This window comes from Canis aureus, chromosome 14 (genome assembly GCF_053574225.1).
Source record: "Canis aureus isolate CA01 chromosome 14, VMU_Caureus_v.1.0, whole genome shotgun sequence".
NCBI lineage: Eukaryota > Metazoa > Chordata > Mammalia > Carnivora > Canidae > Canis > Canis aureus.
The window spans coordinates 5,699,294-5,721,452 of record NC_135624.1 but is presented as its reverse complement, the minus strand read 5'-3'; the positions used below and the strand labels follow the sequence as shown (position 1 = coordinate 5,721,452).

Here is a 22,159-nt window from a genome sequence, read left to right as displayed (position 1 = left end):
GCTCCTGCTCCACCCAGCCTTGGAATCAACCATTTTCCTAAGCTGCCCTGTTTATTTTTTTTAAAAGATTTTCTTTATTTATTCATGAGAAACAGAGAGAAAGAGAGAGAGAGAGAGAGAGGCAGAGACACAGGCAGAGGGAGAAACATTGTTCCATGTAGGGAGCCCGACATGGGACTTGATTCCAGGTCTCCAGGATCACGCCCTGGACTGAAGGCGGCGCTAAACCACTGAACCCCCCGGGCTGCCCTGCCCTGTTTGTTTTTAGTGGGGAAGGTATTTAGAAACCAAGATCTGGGTGCCAGGGAAGCCTATTGCTTATTGGAGTGTCATTCCTTTTTGGCTGTACAGACCTTGGAAGTATCTGTCTGTATACACAGGTACATACACACATACACACTTTATTTTATAACTGTCTCTCTGTATTAAAAACCATTAATTCAAACCATAAGTTTATATTGGTATCTCTAATTCCAATCCAACATCACAGAGCTTCATTTTAACTCTCTCTTTTTCCATATTTATGACTTCCTTTTCCAATAGTGAAAAACCTGGCTCCTATCATACATGATATATTGTCTTCTTTTCATCTCTTTTTAAAAGATTTTATTTATTTATTCATGAGACACACAAAGAGAGGCACATAGGCAGAGAGAGACTTCTTGCAGGGAGCCCAATGCAGGACTCGATCCCAGGACTCCGGTATCACGCCCTGAGCCAACGGTAGATGCCCATGAGCCACCCAGGTGCCCCTGTCTTATTTTCTTAATCCTAGAATATAGAGAGTAGTTTCAAAATTGCTAACCCATACATACCTCTGCAGAAAAAAAAGCAAAACGACTTGAGTTCAATGTTTACAGATAATTTTTGTCTCTAGCTTCAGAATAGATGGTTCAAATAGCTAATTCAAAAGTTACTCAAGATAGCTATGATTGTTGTTTAACTACTAAGTTTGGGGTGGTTTATTTTGCAAGGGATTGTAGAATGAGTTAGAAAATGTGCATTTTATCACAGGTCCAATGTGAAGATGTCAGGCAGAACCTGAATGACATCAAGGTCTGGGGAAAGAAGTTTCACCTGACCCTTGTAGAAATAGGCCTTTGTTAGCTTAGGCACATCTTGGGTGAGTCTGGAAAGAGAAATGATGGCCTTGGACTTAAATATGGATAAGGTGAAGTTTGTCTTAGACATCCTGTCTCTCTCCTTTCTCCATCATTCCCATCTGGTGGGAGCCTCAGTCCCCGGATACTCACTGCTCTCTGGCTGCCCTGAGCAAGGGGCTGCTATGGTTTCCCAGTTTTGCTTAGGGCTTCCTTTCAATCCTCCAATTAATCTTTCTAGTCTCTCAGCTGTGAATGACCTGTGAGCCTCTGGGAGGATAGCTGTCTAGTTAAACACATTCACAAGAGAGAGTGAGACAATTACCCAGCTAGTTAGGTACCCTCCCCTAGGGTACATGTGTACTGCAATTATTAAACTCAGGCCCTGGGGAAGCATAGAAGGGACATGTGTTTGGATCAAGCCCTTCCTATCATGACCCCTTACTCCTGTCTCCTTAATCTGTGGACTAGAATTGTCTTGCTGGGAAGAGCTGGAGGAAATGTATGTAATGTATGCTGACATGAAATCATTACAAGTCATTTATCACTTGAATGGTTTAATACATAAGTAAATACATTGTATTTATATACTTATGTTCCTGAATAGTGAGCTTATGAGCAATTCTATTCCATAGATCCTGATTCGGTGGAATGTCTTTACTATCTATCACTTGAGTAATACATAAAGCAATGTGTTATCTGGAAGAACTGATCAATGGAAATGATGATTAAGATCCCCATGCATCGCTGCAGCCATGACCACAGGGTGGGATAATATCGGTGACTCTTCAAATTACGGAAACTCCTTACTGAACTGCTGACTTACTCAGGTGGAATAAGTTATATATGGAGCACTTCATATATTGACCAGCACAACAGCTGTCCAAGAAGGTGGTGGGGTGCTTTTTGAAGCCCAAAAAGCAGCTAGAAGGATTGATTGTAGATTGTGTAACCATTTCTCAGGGGTTTCAGAAATTATTTGGGGTAGGACAACCTTTTAATAAGAACAGAGTTTCCATTATAATCAGGATGAGGGCTTGAACTTGAATTTTCAGAGATACATTAGTCTGTACCCCAGGCAGGGCATACTCCTGATATAATCCCATGTCAGGTGAGAAATAGTGCCTGCCCATCCAAATCAGTCTCTACAGCTAATTTCATAAGAGTCTCAAGGGCAGAGCATAATCAGAAAGCGTATGAATTTCAGTATTACAGAGAAATATCCTCTCTGTAAGGAGTTACATTACAAATTAATAGGCTGAGCCTGAATTTGGAAGGATGATTAAAGTACCTGGCTGGTCTAGCTTCTGTGGCAGAGCTTCTTAACTTGGGATTCAGGGATGGGCTTCAGGGGATCCCTGCCCTTCCCAAACTACATGGGATTTTATGTAGTCCTGCACCTTAATGTGCATTTTAATGAGGACAGAGGCAGCAGCTTTCCCTGAATTCTCAAGGGGTCCCTTGACCCCTCAAGGTTAAGAATCTTGATTGAGCTAAGTAGTTCTGAGACTGGGTCTCCTGAGACAAGCATTGTAGGCACAATAGAGCACCAGGACGGCTCATAAGTGCCATAACCACCTCTGCTCCCTTAGTAGGACTCACTTTCCTCCTCATAAGAGAGTATTTGAATGCAAGGGAGGGTCGGTGAAGGCACCAACTGCTCTAATTTGTTTTAAAGAGCGAATCAGTCCCAAGTAAGTCCTGCTCGACATACCTCACACGGTGCTGAGACGGGCTTGGGAAGCAATGCTCAGTTGAATCGCAAGATACACTCTGGAAGAACAGTGAAAAACCAGAGTTGAGATGAGGGCCTTTCAAGACCCATATCTTTGACATTTCACTTTCTGAATTAATGAGAATTTATTACACACTGTGCCAGGCAGTGGGCTAAATGTTCCCCGAGAGTTTGAGCCAGAAGGGGGACACTTTATGCCAAGACTGCCTAGGCTCAGATCCTGCTAGGAATAGGAAGAATAATAGGAGTAATAATGGTTTCTACCTCACAGGATTGTTATAAAATTTAATGTATGTGAGGCACTTAGAATAGTGCTGAGCATACAGTAGGTGCTCAATAAGTTATTATTCATGGGTAAAGATAACATTCCTCCAACATGAAGACACATGGGTACCCTAAGGAATCTAATGATTTGGTGACCCTTCAAATATTATTTAGTATCTGAATTTACTTAGGCAATGGTTTGCAACCTGTGGCAGGCACCAGAATCATCTGGAGGCTCTAAAAACAGCTGGGCCTCACCCCCAAAGTGTCTGATTCAGTAGGTCCTGTATTGCCTTAGGATTTGAATTTCTTTTTTATCTTATTTTTAAATTCCTAGTTATTTTATTGTTGTAAGAACACTTAACATGAGATGAGATCTACCCTCTTAAATGTTTAAGTGTATAATATAGTATTATTTTATTATGATAATAGTACAATATAACATTACATGTTAATTATAGACACAGTATTGTACAGAAGATCTCTGGAACTTACCCATCTTGTATACGGAGGCTTTATGCCCATTGATTAGCAACTCCCCATTTCTCTCTTCCCTGCCCTTTGTAATCACAATTCTACTCTCTGGTTCTATGAATTTGACTATTTTAGATACCTAATATTAGTGGAATCATGCAATATTTATCTTTCTATTACTGCTGATTTCAATTAGCATAAGGTCCTCAAGGTTCATCCATGTTATCACAAATTGCAGGACTTCCTTCTTTCTTTTTAAGGTTGAATAATATTTCATTGTATGTATATACCACATACTCTCCATCCATTCATCCGTCAGTGGACATTTAGGTGATTCCCACATCCACTATTGTGGGTAGTGCTGCAATGAACATTAGAGTACTAGTTAATATCTTTTTGAGATTCTGATTTTAATTCTTTTGGATAAATACTTACAAGTGGGCTTACTGGGTCACATGGTAGTTCTAGTTGTAATTTTTTGAGAACTCTCCATACTGTCTTCCATAGTGGCTACACTGTTTTGCATTGCACCAGCAGTGTCCAGGGTTCCAGTTTTTTCATATTTTTGGCCAAAACTTTTTGCCCCTCCCCTCTTCATTTTTTTTTTTTTTTTTTTTTTTTTTACTAATAGCAATCCTAACAGGTGTGAGCTGATACCCTATTGTGGGTTTATTTGCATGTTCCTGATGGTTTGTTGAAGAAACTATCATTTCCCCATTGTCTATTCTTGGCACCCTTGTCAAAGATCAGTTGACTGTGTATGTATTTTCTATTCTGTTTCTATGCCTGTCTTTATGCCAGTCCATACTTTTTTTTTTATTACTGTAGCATTGTAACATATTTCAAAATTAGAGAGTGTGATACTTTCAGCTTTGTTCTTCTTGATCAAGATTGTTTTGGCTATTCTTGGTCTTTGTGGCTCCATATGAATATTTTATTATTATTTTTTATTTCTGTAAAAAATACCATTGGGATTTTGATAGGGATTGCATTGAATCTGTAGACTGTTTTGGATAGTATGGGTGTTTTAACAATATTAAAACTGTTCCAGTTCATGAACAGAGGATGTCTTTAATTTATTTGTGTCTTCTTTAATATCTGTCATCAATGTTTTGTAGTTTTCAAGATAGAAGTCTTTTATCTCCTTAGTTGTTTATTCCTAAGTATTTTTTTCTTTTTAGTGCTCTTATAAGTGGGATTATTTTACTAATCTCCTTTTCAGATTGTTCATTATTAGTGTACAAAAATGCAATGTATTTTTGCATGTTGATTTTATGCCCTGCAACTTTACTGAATTCATTTATTAATTCTAATGTATATGAGTGTATATGCACACACATACACTTTATTTATTTATTTATTTAGTTAGTTAGTTAGTTAAAAATTTTATTTATTTATTCATGAGAGACACAGAGAGAGAGGCAGGGACACAGGCAGAGGGAGAAGTAGGCTCCCTGCAGGGAGCCCAATGTGGGACTCTATCCCAGGACCTCAGTATCATGGCCTGAGCCAAAGGCAGACACTCAACCACTAAGTCACTCAGGTGTCCCTGTGTGTGGTCTTTAGAGTTTTCTATATATAATATCATGTCATCTGCAAACAGACATTTTCCTATTTCCTATTTGGATATCTTTTTCTTGCCAAATTGCTCTTGCTAAAAATTCTAGTGCTATGTTTAATAGAAGTAGCAAGAATTAGCAAGCGTCTTTGCTTTGTTTCCTTATCTTAGAGGAAAAGCTTTCAGTTTTTCACTATTGAGTATGATATTAGCTTTGATGATACATATGCAAAAATCCTCAATAAAATACCAGCAAAGTGAATTTAACAGCACATTAAAAAGAGCATGCACCAGGATTAGGTGGGATTTACTCCTGGGATGCAATGAATGGTCCAATATATGAAAATCAACTACTACATTTCACATTAACAGGATGAAGGATAAAAATCACATGATCATCTCAAAAATGCAGGAAAAGTATTTGAATACAGTGCCCTTTCTTGATAAAAACTCCCAACAAACTGAGAATAGAAGGAAATTGCCTGAAAATAATAAAAGCCATATAGGATTTGTATTTGTAGCAAGTTATTAGGTGATGCTGATTTGCTGGGGACTAAACTTTAGGAACTACCTTATTTAGAGGGTTGCCTGGGTGGCTTTTTCCATTGAGTGTCTGACTCTTGATTTCAGCTCAGATCATCTCAGGGTCTTGGGATGGAGCTCCGCATTTGGCTTCATGTTCACCAGGGAGTCGGCTTGAGGATTCTTTCTCTCTCTCTTCCTCTGCCCCTCCCTCCCACTTGCATGCATGAGTGCTTACATGCACGTGTGCTCACTCGCTCTCTTTATCTTCAATCAATCAATCTTTTAAAAAATGAAGCACCTATTTAGAGCCATGGTTCACAACCTTGGCTGTACATTAGAACTGCTAGGAGAACTTTTTTAAAAAAAATTATTTATTTATTCATGAAAGACACACACAGAGAAAGTGAGGCAGAGACAGAAGCAGAGGGAGAAGCAGGCTACCCGCAGGGAACCTGATGTGGGACTCGATCCAGACCCCAGGATCAAGCCCTGAACCAAAGGCAGATGCTCAAAAAAAAAAAAAAAAAAAAAAAAAAAAAAAGGCAGATGCTCAACCACTGAGCCACCCAGGCCTCCCAGAACTTTAAAAAAACCCCTGATTCCTGAGCTGCATCCTGTGAAAGTAAGTGAAGAACAATCAAATAAAGTCAAAGGCTATTTATTCAGAGCTTGCACCAGCAAGAGAATCAAACACTACCATCACTTTCATTTGTTAGAGACTCAAAGGCAGGTGGAGGAGTGGAGAAAAAGGAAGGCTTTCAGATATGCCCTGTTTGGGGTTTTTAAAGTGGGGAAGCTGGAAGTAGGCTAACTAGAAGTGGGGCATCCAATGCGATTGGTTAGGGATACATATTTGACTTTCCCTGTTTGATTTTAAGTTGGAAGCAGGGGCTAAAATTAAGAAAGCTGGCAGACATTTAATAAGTTCTGAGTGTTTGGGGCCAGTTGCTACAAAGGTTGTGGTTTGGTTTTCTTGGCTGGTTGCTGAAGATGGTAGGTCAGAGTTCTATTGTCTGTGTAAGGTCTGGCTGTTGTCCATTAGTATTTGAGTCTCTCAACTCAGACCAGTTAAATCAGAATTGCTAAGAGCAGGCTTACTTGAACACACACACACACACACACACACACACACACAAACTCTCCAAATGATTCCAATGAGAGCCAAGGTTAAGAAATATGATTTTGAGAGAGAGCCTGAGTACTCTGCAGGGCAAGAGTGGAGAGTGAGGAAGGACAGTAGTATTGTTCTTCTCTCCTCCCTTTTCCCCAGGAACAGATCCTCTAGGTGAAGTGATTCACCTCCTAACAAGTTAGTGATCATATTTATAGCTGGAGGGGCCTGGATGATGGGTTCTCACCTCCAGTACAGAAACTTATTGAAAATATGACAGCTAGCAGGATTTGCCCTCTGTGTTAGCATGTCTCATAAATTGGCTTCCACTGAAATTAGAATAAAAACTAAACTCATCAAGACCTACAAAGTCCCTGCTAATTCCCTGGCCCATCTCCTGCCCCTGTTCCCTAGATCTTCACACTCTCCCATTGCCATACCCAGGTCAGCCTGTTCCTGCCACGGGGCATGATCCTCTCCACAACCATGCTCTTCTCTAAGAGAAGTTTCCCCCAATGCCCCTTATTGGGGCAATTCTCTCCTTTCTCTGTCCCTTTTAGTCCCGTTGCTCTATTTTCTTCATCACTTATCTATCTGAGATGAATCGGTTTATATTTTTATTGCCTCTCTCTCCCAACAACAGCACAAGCTTCCCCAAGGCAGAAGTGTTATCTGTCAACAAGACATAGCTGTATTCTTAGTGCTCAGTAGACATTTGTTGAGTGAGTTAAGGGGGCCAGGACTTTGCACTTAATCCAGCCCTCGTCATTTACTAACTCTGTGACTTTGGGCCAGTCACTTCAGCCTTTCTGAGCCTCAATTTCCCCTCCATAAGAGGGAGAAATGATACAATGATACTTTCCTAGGCTTTTTCCAGAGCTGCTGTCCTGGTGCAATCAAATTTCAAGGGATTTAAGTTGAAATGTGCTCTTCAGTTTGGGAGATGCTATCATTATATCCACACTGCAAAAGGGACTTCACCCAACATGATGGCTTAAAGGTCCAAGAGCAGATCTGGTGACGATTGGGGATGTTTTGAGAGAATCGGACACTTCCAGGTCCTCAGATCCTGCCACCTAATCATCTCTGACTATGCCCAGAGACAGCAAATGGGCTACCATCCAACAGAGTCTGTATCCCCCTTGACAAGGGTGCTATAATTTGGGGGGGGTGTCATTTGGGTGAAATCAATTGAATCAAGAGTGTGGGTGTGGCAGCCAAGTGTGTTCCCCTCTCTTTTGCTTTCAAAAGAACCGTGAGGTGCTTAAGATCACTGACAGCTTCCAGCTGCCCTTTCTTGTCCCCACCATGGTGCTCACTCCAGGAGCACACTTTGACAGGGCTGTTCCCATGTAGTGATGAGCATGACCGAGATTGTGGAGTTGGGCATGCCTGCCCAGAGGGCCACCTTGCTTGGGAGCTCCTCATTGCCCGGCCAAGACTGCACTGCAGTCTAAAGGTATTGTGTCTCTACTCTTCCTCCCGCTGTGCTTTCTCAGGTGTCAGACCTGTGCCTGGTCTGAAGCCTCCCCGGCTTACTCCTTATCCCTCCCCTTTATCCTTTACAGATATTTCCTGTAATATGCTGCTGGTGCATCTAATCCCATTGTATTCATTTTTTAAAGATTTTGTTTATTTTTTTAAAGATTTTATTTATTCATTTCAGAGAGAATGAATGAGAGAGAGCATGAGCAGGGTGGGGAGGAGGAGCAGAGGGAGAAGGAGAAGCAGACTCCCCACAGAGCAGGGAGCCCAAAGCTGGCTGGATCCAGGGACTCTGGGATCATGACCTGAGCTATCCAGGCACCCTTATTTATTTATCTGAGAGAAAGAGAGAGAGAGAGAGAGAGAGAGAGCGCGCTCATGAGCAGGGGAGAGGAGCAGAGGGAGAAACAGACTCCCTGCTGAGCAGGGAGCTCAATCCCAGGACCCTGAGATTGTGACCTGAGCCGAAGGCAGACACTTAACCACCTGAGCGGCCCAGGTACCCCTAATCCATTTTGGTATCTCCCTCTGAGAAGACTCAAACTGATACAGAAGAGTTGGAGACAATCCTTTATTTCTCCCTGTAGCCATAACCTCCTGATTTTGATTTAGGTCCCATAGCAGCTTGCAAGGTATAAAAGTTTAATAAAGGGATCATTGATCAGGAAACACTTGTCTCCTCCTCCTTTAATGGAGTTCGAAGCAGGCTTAACTGATAGAGTAAATAGTACTCTTCCACTTCAGGGCTGAGGGAGGTGGCCCAAGGGCTTCTGGTAGAGAAGGGTCATGGGAATCGCAAAAATGTATACTTTGGGAGTCCCTTCTTTTTAGAATCCCCAATGGACATAGGCATCATTGCCCTCAAGCCAGCTCATCCTAGGAGGAAAGAAGAATTTGGCAGAGAGGTTTGGAAATTAAGACAAAGTTGCCAAGTAGCACTAATCAATGACAGGATGCGGGGAGAAATCAGGGAGGAGGAAGTAGCAGTGTACTTAGGAGGAAAATGTGCCTGGTGGACATTATCCAGGAGCAATTTCCACTTATCAACTGAAAGTATTCAGTAAGCACCCAAGTGCAGAAAATACTGCTTGAAGGGGTTGTCTGGAGCAAGTGAGAGATAGGACCGCAGGCCTTTCTGGTACATCTTCTAGTGCAGTGGATTTCAAACAGGTCCCTGGCGTCACCTCTGGGATTTCCTGGAAGGAGAAGTGGGGTCCCTAAGGATATGGGGCTCCTTGTCTTCCCATCCTTCAATCAGGATGCCTCCACCACAAAGGTTCTGCCTCTCAAAACCAGGTCTGAAACTGTTAATGTAGCTTCACCCCTTCCTTTTGTCCTCAGGAAAATGGAAGTCCGGAGAGGTTGTAGGATTTATTCAAGGTCACACAAGTTCATAGCACAGGTGGATGGGATTAGAACCCAGGACTCTTCATTTTAGTCCTGTTCTCTTGCTGCTTCGTAATGTCACCCCCTCAAGGAACTTAGAATCTCTATGTCAGCTCAGTGGCTGTGTCAGTCTGGACATAATCTGCAAGCTTTATTGGCAAATACCTCAGGCAAATGTGCAGGCTGGCGCTGGGTCGGTGTGACAATCTCCTGTTCAGAGGAGATACCAAAGAGATTTCCCTGTTTTTCCTTCAAGCTGTCATGTATACAGGTATTACTTATATTTCCTCATGGTTATTTATTTATTTAATTTTTTAAAAAGATTTTATTTATTTATTCATGAGAGAGAGAGAGAGTAAGAGAGTGTCAGGCAGAGGGAGAAGCAGGCTCCATGCAGGGAGCCCGACGTGGGACTCTATCCCGGGTCTCCAGGATCAGGCCCTGGGCTGAAGGCTGCGCTAAACCGCTGAGCCACCTGAGCTGCCCTACTTATTCATTTTTAAAGATTTTATTTATTTACTCATGAGAGACACACACGCACGGAGAGGCAGAGACACAGGCAGAGGGAGAAGCGGGCTCCATGCAAGGAACCTGAGGCAGGATTCCATCACGGGACCCCAGGATCATGCCCTGAGCCGAAGGCAGATGCTCAACTACTGAGCTGCCCAGGTGCCCCTCCTCATGGATATTTAAATCTTCATCATTTGAGAAATGTTCTACTGCAGGGGCAGCATCAAGTGGTGGAGCAAGTATGGGTTTGGGACCCAGACAGATCTGGGGCTGAGCCCTGATCCTACACTAGGATCTCAGATAAGCTTATGTGGTCTTCTAGAGCCTCCATTCCTTTGTGCAGTGTGGACAGCCTCTGTTACAGGTTGCTCTGAGGATTAGAAATAACAGAAGTGAAGCACCTAGCCAGTGCCCAGCACATTGGACATGTTCCATAATTGGCAGAGAGTGATAGAAGGGTGAGAACACCTGTCCTTAGGACCCTTAAGGAGTCTGTGTAGAGGAGAAAATAACACTTGTGGCAGTGGGGGACAATGAGCTACTAAGATGAGGGGGAAGTAGGTGTGATAGGAATTAATCCCCAAGGGGCGCCAGGGTGGCTTAGCTGGTTAATCAGTTAAGCGTCTGCCTTCACCTCAGGTCATGATCCCAGGGTCCTGGGATGGAGCCCCTGCTTTGGGCTCCCTGTTCAGCAGGGAGCCTGCTTCTCCCTCTCCCTCTTTCCCAACCCCCTGCTTGTACTCTCTCTCTCTCTCTCTCTCTCTCTCTCTCTGTCTCAAATAAATAAATAAAATCTTAAAAAAGACAAAGGATTTAATCCCCAAAATTGGTTTAGGGGAGGAGGGACTTGCCTTGACATTTAAGGGATGGGCAGTGGTTGGGAAGGTGGAGGTCCCATGAGGAGGGCATAATAACATGAGCAAAGAGGCAGAGGAAGAAGAATCAGAGCTGTGGAGTTATCAGGAGTAGACTCTAGTAAATCACTGAATTATCAAGAGAAGCTTTAGAAATAAATGCATGTCACTGCTCCAACAGGAAGGAAAATTCTGGAAATAGTTCATAGTTCTTGATGAGGGCTCAGATGGTTTAAGAGCTGAGGAACAAGTAAACCCCAGGTTTTCTCATTTTCGTACCTCTGGGCCCTTTCCCTAGCTCTTTAGGGGTGTGGAAACTGAGAGCCAAGGGACTTAAGTGACTTCCCCAAAGTCACACAGCTGGGAAGAGTGGCAAAGTTGGGCCCAAACCGTTTGACTACCTAGATCCTTTGTTCCTTCCAGTTTCATATTTCTTTGTTGTTTTTTTTTTTTTTTGTAGAGACCAATACAGGACTGGGCAGATGATAAGAAATACTTGGGGGAAAAGCTGTAAATCTTGACAGCAGTTTGAACAAATAGACACTACAATAGCATTTTTCAGCACTATGTGCTCACTGAAATCATCCAGGGAGCTTTAAAAAAAAAGAAATCTTGAAATCAGGTCTGATGCACCACTTACATCAGTGTCCCAGGCAAGGCCTGGGCATCGGTATGTTTTAAGGCTCCACAGGTGGTTCTGGTGCGGCCAGGACCATGAATCATCAGGTTGGACTGTGCAGCACACCTGGTCCAACCTACATTGGCATTTCTGAGAAGAGCTCCTGAATGGCAACGCCATCTGTGTAATCCAGGTGCCTTCTGTAGTCTTCTGTGCCTTCTCATTGGCAGGCGAGATCTCCCTCCCTCTCTCTTTTTCTGCCATATTGCCTCTTGATTTGGACTTGGTACTCATGGTGGTGACTAATTAATCCTCCTAGAACAATCAAAGGAGACCTGATCGTGGGTGAGCCATCTGGAGATCCTGGTTAACTTGGACTTCGGAAGGCTGAGGGGAAGAAAGTGGGAAATGATTCATACTCCAGATGAAACACAAAAATTGCACTTATTCAAGAAGGGCTGTGGTACTTGGGCTGTAACTTTTCCTCCTGTCTCTCAATGGTTCCAGATGCTCCCTTTGCTCTTTCTACGCACCCCTGTGCTCCTACTCACCGCTGTCTGTAGGGAGGCATGGACTCTGGGCCATTCCTGTTCCAGTTCACAGAGTGAGTCTGGTGTTCCTCAAAAACGTATGTCCACAAAATGCTTTATGAGGACAAGTGAGAGAACTTCCACAGCGGTAGCTTTTACAGTGGTAGTCTCTTTTATGTAGAAGGGGTCAATCCATCACAAACATTTATTGAACATTTGTTTTGCGGAAGACAAGGCTAGTATTATAGTCCTGCCCATATCCCCCTTGCCTGGGTCCAGGTGCTCGTCCCACAGCAGCTATGTGTGGTGGCTGCAAATGGCTTACAGCTGCCACCCTCTCTGGAGAAGTGTCCTCGACCAACAGGCACCTCATCACCCAGGAAGTGGCACACTCAGGGTGGCCCATGATCCATGGCTGACTGTCAAGCATATAAGTTACCAACCCCTTGACTTCGATGGGCTATGGTTTATGCTCCTTGAAATCATGGCTAGCACTGACCTGAACCATATCCTTGCTTAGTGCTTTTTCCTTCTCTGTGTCCTGTCTTCCCCAATGTTTTCCCTTAGGGCACTGCCTCAAAATAAATAAATAAATAAATAAATAAATAAATAAATAAATAAATAAATCAGAAGCTCTGAAATCCTTTTTCAAAATACTTTCTAGGAAACTGACCAGAGATAGGAAGTTTCCTAGGTAGTGCGAGAGCTGCAAAGATGTTTAAGATATGATTTTTATTTGCAAGATGCTTCTTGGTCCATTACAAAGGCAAAGCATTAACATGCATAAAGTATAAAGGAAAAGAAGTAAATAACAAGGGAGACACTTTGTGACGTATCACAGTCACTACACAATATTTAGATGAATTTTAGAGGTAGAATGGTTCGAAGGAGGGTGGCAGAGACACATGAGAAGCATCTGGGAGGAGGAAATAGCATGAACAAATTTATAAAGGCAAGAAAAAAACAAGGTGTAGGATGCAGAGCTGTGGTGCGGGGCTCACAAACCTCACGGTGCATCGTGATTACCTGGAGGGAGTGGAGAATCGCTCACCACCAGCCCCACGCAGCTTCTGATCAGTAGGTGTGCGTTGGGAAGGAAATGATTGCATTTCTAACAAGTCCCCAGGGGATGCTGTTGCTGCTGGTCTGTGGACCACACTTTGAGAACCAGGGCAATAGTGGGCTAAGAGCTGAGAGACCAGGAATTGTTCTCGCCCGGCATGCAGCCTTATGCCAGGGACCCTCTGCCCCACTAGGGTAGCAGAATTCAGGGCAGATGGGGCACATCCTGGCAGGACCGGGCGCCAAATTCTTGTCCTCTGATTTTTAAGGAGGCATTCTTAAATCCCAGTAGAGAAGCAATAACCTTAAAGCCTGGGCTTAAAGATGCGAGGACCAGGGCTTGAGGGAGACAAGGGTCCTGTGGATTCCAAACCCTGGTTCTAAGTAGGAGAAGCTGAAGTCTCCAAGACTGAGATCAAAGGGTTTATACCATAAACCAAGGGTTGGCAAACTAGAGCCTGCCACCTACATAAATTTATTGGAGCATAGCTGCTCCTACTCATTTACACATCGTACGCACTGCTCTCCTTCAGCAGCAGAGTCAAGCAGTTGCCACAGTGACAGAATGTTCCACAAAAGCAGTATTTCATATCTGGCCCTTTGTAGACAAAATATGCCAAGCCCTGGCACAAACCACAGAGTAAGGAAAATGTGGGGAAGGGGGCGGTGCTGAAGAGCAGCTTCCCTGTCTCTGAGGATGGAGGTCAATGTCTACTAGCTGGTGGGGAGGAAAACGTCATTAAGGTGGGGGTGAATTGGACTCTCAGACCAGAAATGAGGATATGAACCAAATTATGTTCAGTAGAATAAACTTCCCTTTTTGCAGTTCGGAGTTGTCTGTGACATTCTCGTTGCTGGGGATGATTTAGCAGCGTCAGCATGGGAGGGGTGACCAGGAGAGAAGGGACGCACACCGTGGGGCGCTTTCACACCTGAGAGGCAGGGGCCGGGCCTGTCCGTCCAGTGTCCCTGTGGCAGAGCCAGGTCTCTGCCGGGTCTCTGTGGAGAGATGGAGAACCACAAACCATAATCGTCCCAAAGTCATCCTCCGGAGGCCACGCCGCATGCTCACCAGGCTGTTTGCAGGCGCCTGACCTCTGGGCCTCACAACACCTCTGGACGTGTGCCTCTCATTCCCCTAGAGAAGAGGCACCCGGAGCTCCTGAGGGTCTGACTTGTCTTGGGACTCAGGGTGCACACTTCGGGGCTCCCTCAACATGCTGCCCAAGAAAGGGAGCAGGCACCCCATGGGGATGGCGGAGGTGGGCCACAGGGTAGGAAGGAAGAGAAAACTCACGAGGAAGCAGTGGTGGGTGGCTCTGTTTGTAATACGGCGAGCACATTCATATACCCACTCACACATTCATTTTCTAGCTCCAGAGGGCATGCATATTCCCCCCAGCTTTCTGAGAAGAAACGCCTTTTGGCTCTTTTTTCCTTCCTCATAGCCTTGAAGTCCTTAAAAGGTGTCAAGGATCCTTGGTAGTTGCCCGGCCACATTTGTTCAGTAAGGCAGCGAGCACATGGAATAAAGCAGTAAGACTTTACAGTCAGATAACTTTGGATTTCAATCCCAGTCTCATCGCTTAATGACCAGGACCCGGGATAAGGCACTTAACCTCTGTACCTCAGGCTGCCCCTGTATAAATCAGGGGTCATAAGATCTGCTTTCTGACCTTCAGAGGGGAGCAGGCATAGGAGGAGAGATCTGTAGGACTGTCTGCTGCGTGGCCCGGTGCACCTGCATGTTGCTGGGTGCTGTCAAGTCCCTGTGCGACCCCGGGAAGCCCTGCCCTGCTAGCAGGCCCGCTCTCGTGACTGCAGGCATCATGCAGTGCCAAGCAGGCTGTGTCTTTCCTGATCCTACTTGTCCTGCACCAGGGATTGGGGTCAATGCCACAGTTCACATGGCATTGATTAAGGAATATGTTGATTCTTTTAAAGATTTTAATTTTTAAAATCTTTTTTAAAGATGAATTTATTTATTCATGAGAGATGCAGAGAGAGGAGCAGAGACACAGGCAGAGGGAGAAGCAGGCTCCATGTAGGGAGCCCGATGTGGGACTCGATCCCGGGACCCCAGGATCACGCCCTGAGCTACCCAGGTGCCCTTAAGGAACATGCTTTGTCAGAGGAAGGGGCAGCTTGCAGTGAACAACAGATAACCAGAGAAGAGGAATTGCAGGTGTCCACATTCTCCCCATCAGCCATAGAAAGGTGTGTGCAGACCTAGGCTCTGCAGGCCCTTCCGTTTGATCTGCGTTCCATGAAGAGCCCTTTCCCCCCACCGGTTCCCCTTCCTATGAGTAAACTTAGGAAAGCAGCTTCATGGGTGGGCAATACCCCAAGGCAGCTTGGACCAGAGGCCTGGGGGGCGGGAGGCCGTAGCCTGGGACCGAGAGCGTGTTTCCGGGCCTAGGAAGCCAGCGCTAGCCCTGCCCTTTCTCCTGGGCCGGGGGAGCCAGGAAGAGGAGGTGACGCTGCCACCCTGTCCCATTAAAACTGCACGCGACCACATCTTCAACACTTGGCACTGGATCCCAAGGAGGAGAGAGAGGCAGGCTGCCTAACACCGAGTGCCACGAAACATTCACAGAGCAGAGTCGGCTCTCAGCTGAATCACAGGTCTCATTGGGGGATCAAATAGACATCTCCCTCCGGAAGAGGCGACTTGAACTAGAAGTGCTTTATTTTGACTTGGGTGACAGAGTGACAAGTGTGGGCGAGTTCAGATGACTAAGGCTGGTACACAGAGGATGTTTGTCCTCCAAAGCCGAGGCTGCTGACCCCTCTGACGGCTCTCCCGGGACGGAGGGCAGTGCCGCGGGGGAGCCGAGCGGCCGCGTCTGGCCGCGGTCCCGGGGGAGCTAAGGCAACCGATGGTGTCCACTCTGGAGTAAAAGGGCTCGACGGGGGGCCCGAGCCCTGTTCTGAAAGGAACACTGTATGTAAAAGTAGACTAGCCTGGGAAGAGAAGGCAAGCGGCTCCCGATTCCGGGGCGGGCGTCTGGAGGGAAGGCCGCGTCCGCGGAGGCTCGGCCGGCGCGGGGGTGGAGGTGGGGTGGGGATGGGGTGGAGGTGGGGTGGGGGTGGGGTGGAGGTGGGGTGGGGGTGGAGGTGGGGTGGGGATGGGGTGGAGGTGGGGTGGGGATGGGGTGGAGGTGGGGTGGGGGTGGGGTGGAGGTGGGGTGGGGGTGGAGGTGGGGTGGGGGTGGAGGTGGGGTGGGGATGGGGTGGAGGTGGGGTGGGGGTGGAGGTGGGGTGGGGATGGGGTGGAGGTGGGGTGGGGATGGGGTGGAGGTGGGGTGGGGATGGGGTGGAGGTGGGGTGGAGGTGGGGGTGGAGTGGGGTGGAGGTGGGGTGGGGGTGGAGTGGGGTGGGGATGGGGTGGAGGTGGGGATGGGGTGGAGGTGGGGTGGGGGTGGAGGTGGGGTGGGCCTCCCGCAGCGCCGGGGGTGGGGGGTCGGAGCCGCTGCGGCCCCGGGGCCCCGCCTGGCGGACGATGAGGCTGCGAGCGCTTCTGCGGAGTGGATTCCGGCGGTGGAATCGCGGAGTCAAAGCTTCAAACCTTTGGTGCAGCCGACGCTGCCACCGCCGCCCGGCGCCTCCCCCTGCGCTCCCCGCGACCGTGCCGGGCGCCCCTCGCCCCTGCCCCCCTCGGGTTACCCGGGGTCGCCCCCGGGGCTGCTGCGGCCCGGAGGTCGGAAGGTCAGCGGCCTCCCGCCGTGTCTCCCCCTCGCGTGGGCGTTCACCGTGTCACACGGTCCCCGCGGGGCGGGTCCGCCGGCCGCGCTGCCTCGGGGTCCACGTTCCCGCCACGTCCCCCAGAGCGTGGCTGCCCGCGCCGCGGCCGGTGCGGCTGCTGGTCTGGCGGCGCGGGCCCGGCGACGGGGACCCGGGGACCCGGGGACCCGGGGGGCGGGGGGGCGGGGACCGGGGGGCGGGGGCGGGGCCTGCGCTCGGCCCGCGTGCGGCCGCGGAATCCCGGGTTCTTCCAAGCCGGGACGGAGCACGTGGTGTGGCGCGCTCGTCCCCTGTTCGCGAACCGGCCTGGCTGTCGCCGCCGGGCGGGCCGCCCTTCTCGGGGCTGCCCCACCGCCCCTCCCCCCCCGGCACTGGCCCGGCAGAAGCGGTCCTTGGCGCATCACGAACATTCTGCTGTGACGATTTATGCCCTTCAGCCCGAGGACATTATTTCTCCTCACGTGATCCCTTTCTGCCCCGTTTTCCGAGCGCTCTGATTTGGGAACTTCCCGACCAGCCTGAAGTCCCGAGGCAGGCGTCGGGAGGTCACGGACGCGGGCGGCGGCGGCGGGGCGGGGGGAGACGAAGCGGGGCGGGGGGAGGCGGGGGGAGGCGGGGGGAGGCGGGGCGGGGCGGGGCGGGGCGCTGCAGCCCGGGTCCTTGCTGCAGACTCTCCCTCGTGGCCGCTCTAAGCAGAGCACGCAGCCAAGGAAGTCCTGGGAAATGTAGTTCAGCCCAGCCTTGCGGACGCCTCGGAAGGCCACCATGACTCCCTTGAAACCTTACTTAAAACTCACATACTGCGCTTAACAGTCCTCTAACACGCACACACCGCTATGTGCCAGCTACTTTTCTAAGCATCTTTTTTTAAAGATTTTATTTATTCATTCATGAGAAACACAGGGAGACCGAGGCAGAGGAGAAGCAGAGGAGAGGCAGAGGGAGAAGCAGGCTCCCTGCGGGGATCCCGACTCGGGACTCCATCCTGGGACCCCAGGATCACGCCCTGGGCCGCCGAAGGCAGGCGCTAAACTGCTGGGCCTCCCAGGGATCCCACTACTTTTCTAAGCATCTTATGAATATTTACTCATTTCATTTTTATGATGCCCCTGGGGGGCGGCTATTATTAACAACCCTGTTTTACAGAGCGAGAAACAGACCAGAGAGGTTAGTGAACTAAGGTCTCGCCGCCGGTGGATGGCAGAGCTGGGCTTCAAACGCGGATAGCCTGACTCCAGGGTTTGGATGCTCCACCATCCCACTCTGCAAAGACAGTATTGCCCTCTAGCCAAATGGACACTTAAAAGTGAAAACTGGTAAGCTGTAGAACTTTGTTTTGGGAATTGTTTTCCTGGTTGTTTTTATTTTGAACTCTCCCGATGGAAATGCTGCTAAGGAATCTGTTCCGGTAAATAGAGGGTCAGGATGAAGACCAACTGCTCAGACACTCTGCATTCTGTGCTCATTTGGTTCCTCTGCTGGAGCATCATGACTGCAGGTCCTGCCCTCTGAGTGATGTGGGCCCTCCGGAGGAGGTGCAGGTGCGACCTCTGTGCTCCTCTGTCTCTCTAGGCTCTTGGACTCCTGGGGGCTGAGTCACCTCTGCTGGGTGTAGTCCGACAGACTGCTTCTGCATCTTGGAGCTGATAAAGTCTGCTCTGCCCCTGTACTGCTCCCCTGGCTCTAGGCGAAAGCACAGGGTGCCCCATGGCTAGTCAAAGCCTGGGGTCTTTAGCAGGGAACATTAATCCTGCCTCAGCCACCAGGAAGTCACAGAAATGTCAGGCCACCTTCCCTGTTCCTTTATCTCGGATTAAGTGGGCCACCGGAAGGGGTGAGGGAAGCAGGTTTTCCTGCCTGCATTTGTAACCCCACCTTCCTGCCCAGAAGCCCCTTGGCCACATCTTCCTTGAGGACCTGGACGAGTGCAGGGTCACCCAGTCTCCTCAGCTCCTGGAGCTGAGACCAGCGTACGCCTCAGGCACACAGCCTTCCCACTTACACTCCTGAGTCCCACCACCCGTGGCTGCTGTGGGCAGGGCAGGGTGAAGAGATAACCTTTTGGCCTGTGCTGATCCCCAACAGTGAAAGCTGGGTAGCTGTGTGATTTGGGGGGAATCTTGCAATTGCACAACTAGATCCTTGCCTGCCCACAGGAGCCCCCAAGGCACATGGAGGAGGCAGGCTAGGTAGGACATGACTGTGGGGCCCATCTCAGTGATTCCCAAACTGGAGTGCATCAGAATCCCCTGGGAGGACTAGTACACCACACCGCAACCCCAGAGCTTCTGCTTCAGTGCGCCTGCGTGGGCCTGAGCATGTGCATCTCTTGCAAGTTCCCAGACGAAGCAGGTACCTGCGGGGAGGGCCTCTGCTTTACTGAGCATTGCCTTCTCCACTGAGGTGTGTCACTGTCCCAGTACAGACAAATCCTGCTGCCCACCCGGCCAGGGAGCAGCCTGGAGGCCCTTCTTTTCTGGCCGCCCCATCGCCGAGTTGGTCAGCATCAGCAAAACCACCTGGACGCCCGAAGCCAGACAGCCGGGAGGCCCCGGCCCTCTGACGCTGATCTGATGGCCTACACAAAGCGTTCACTGCAGCGTGAACTTGCTGACTAGCAGCACCCTGTGCGCTGGGGATGAACCAAATCTTGGTCATGTTAGACCTGTGGATTCCTGGCTGTGAAAGCTGATGAGAAAACTCACCCCCACCCCCAACCCCAGCTCTCTCAGCTAACCTGCCTCCCCGCCACTGTCCTCTCCAGCCTGGCCCGAGGTCTACCAGTTGCTTCCTGTGCTCGTCTCCCAAGACGTGACTTAAAAGTATGCCCCTCAGCTCCCCCAGCATGCTCTCCCTGGGCCCTAAACAGCCTGTGCCCCGACCTAGTATCTAAACCAGAGACACTGCCCAGACTGGCAGAGGGGGTGGCTCAGACCTGCGTTCAGGGATGTCAGCACTGCAGGCAAAGTGTGGAAGCCCGGGAACAGCCGGCTTCTCAGCTGTCCTGAGTCAGCTGAGACCTGAGTCGCCTTCTCAAAGCCTCCAATGGAGGCATAATGAATCCCCTCTCCTTGGCTTGCAGGTAGAGTCACAATTTTCCTATTGTTTCCCCCTCACACCCCTAATGCCATCACCTTGAACATCAGGTGAGGAGTGAGGCATTTGCATATAGGAAGAGCTCCTTGAGCTCCTTGAGCTCCTTGGTGTTTAAACCTGACTGTTCAGCCCATGGGTCTTCACCTGGGCCCTGAACCGTACTCTGTATTAAAGGATGGGTAGGTGAGCCGGTGCTGAGGTGTTCGTCTGTAAAGTGCCCCCAGACAGCATGAGGATAAATCAGAAAGATGGTACCTGCTAACTAGGGTGCCTGAGCGGAAACACTTGAGCTGCCCTTGCTCTCAGCCTCAAGCAAACAAAGAGAACATCCCTCATTGGAATCCTTTTTGTTGAGTATTTTTGCATGGTGCCCAGCCAGGGGACAGCTGCCTAATGTTCACAGCCAATGGCGTATTTCATGGAGCTGTGCTGACTGCCAGAAATTCGTCACTTATTTAACATTTAAAGAAGTTCAGAGGTGGGACACCTGGGTGGCTCAGCAGTTGGGTGCCTGTCTTCGGCCCAGGTCGTGATCCCAGGATCTGGGATCGAATCCCGCATCGGGCTCCTGGGACGAGCCTGCTACTCTCTCTGCCTGTGTTTCTGCCTCTCTGTCAGTCTGTATCTCTCATGAATAAATAAATAAATCTTACAAAAAAAAAAAGAAGTTCAGAGGTTCAGAAAACTGTGTGTATGTGATAAATTCTAATCTCAAGCACAAAGAGAAGCATGAGTTTTATGAATACAAAATTAGCTTCTCTCTGCCACTAGTAGTAAATATTAAATAAGCATTTGTTAAGAAATTAATTGGAAAGGGACGCAAATGATCGCTTGCACCAGATCGCAGTCTGACCCTGTGCAAATGCTGTGAAAATGTTGTGTTCATGTACAGTTTTCTGGGTGACTATTCACAGCTCCCACTGTGTTTTCAAAAGAGCCATGAACAATTCCACCAACTGGAACAGGGTAGGAGCCACCGCTGAAGGATAGAGCTTACGACTCGTCACCTCTCCTTCTTTCCTTCCTTCCTTCCTTCCTTCCTTCCTTCCTTCCTTCCTTCCTTCTCTCCTTTGCCCAACTACCTTCATTCTTGGCTTTCCTTGTCCTCTGATGGAACAAGGAAGCCTGAAACCATTTGTTTTACTAATTATCAGCATCCTCTGGATTAAAATGAGCCAGAAGGGCTTTAGGATCCAAGTAAAATAATAAATATAAACTGCTTTACAAAATCATACAAAAGTAAGGAGTTAAAGAAAAATGAGGAGTTGCCAATATTGTGAATGTGTTGTCATGACCGACGCCTGATCTCTTGACCACTCTGTCCTTGAGCTGTTTGCTTAATGTTGTAAGGACTGAAGTGTGATGCTGATATTAGCTAACGTGGGTTGGTAGCTTACGTCACTTATTCCCCCTATGAACTAAGTAGCATTATCCCCACTTTACAGACTAGAGAACTGAGGCCTGGAGAGTTTATGTAACCTGTCTAAATTAAACAGAGAAGGGTTTGAACTGGAGGCATTGTCACTTTGGTCCCCAGCTTTTAACCATTATTGAGCCATGACGGTGTGCCAGGAGCTATGTGAAGCAGGTGATGAAAATTAACTTACTGAATCTTCACAAATCTATGGAATGAATACTGTGATTGTTCATAACTGAGCCAGAGATTACCTGTCTCCTGCCACAAGGTCACAGAACTAATAGATATTGGGGCTCAGGTTCACCCCAGGGATTCTTACTATACAGTACACACGTTTAACTCTTGCACTGAAATGATAGGCTTTAAAGAGCTGCATAAATCAGCTTCCAAATAACCATTGGGGTGGGCATTCATTTAAGGTGATTTCTGTTATTGGAGGACTTGAGCTATTTTTTTTAAGGTTCAAAATCTCATCCGTGGTGAATAATTTCATCAGCCTTCTCACATCATCCATGATCATGCATTGGCTGCAACAGACATCCACTATATACCTTCATAGAAAGCACTGGACGTGGTGCTGTAGGGGCTGCAAAGATGAACAGGAGCAGTCTGTACCCTCCGGGAGTGTCTGTCCAGGCTGGCAGACAGACACGTGCAGGAAAGCACCATAGAGAGGATGCTTCGGTGGC

The 22,159-nt window shown here is 48.0% G+C and overlaps 1 long non-coding RNA gene across 1 annotated transcript in view; it reads right to left on the bottom strand.

Moving 5' to 3' along the window:
* Positions 1–12,864: 12,864 nt before the first annotated feature.
* LOC144283094 (uncharacterized) overlaps positions 12,865–22,159 on the bottom strand; it is a 107,677-nt gene continuing 98,382 nt past the window's right edge. The window contains exon 7 of the long non-coding RNA XR_013351424.1: positions 12,865–14,212. This is a non-coding gene — a long non-coding RNA (uncharacterized LOC144283094). The remainder of the gene's footprint in view (positions 14,213–22,159) is intronic.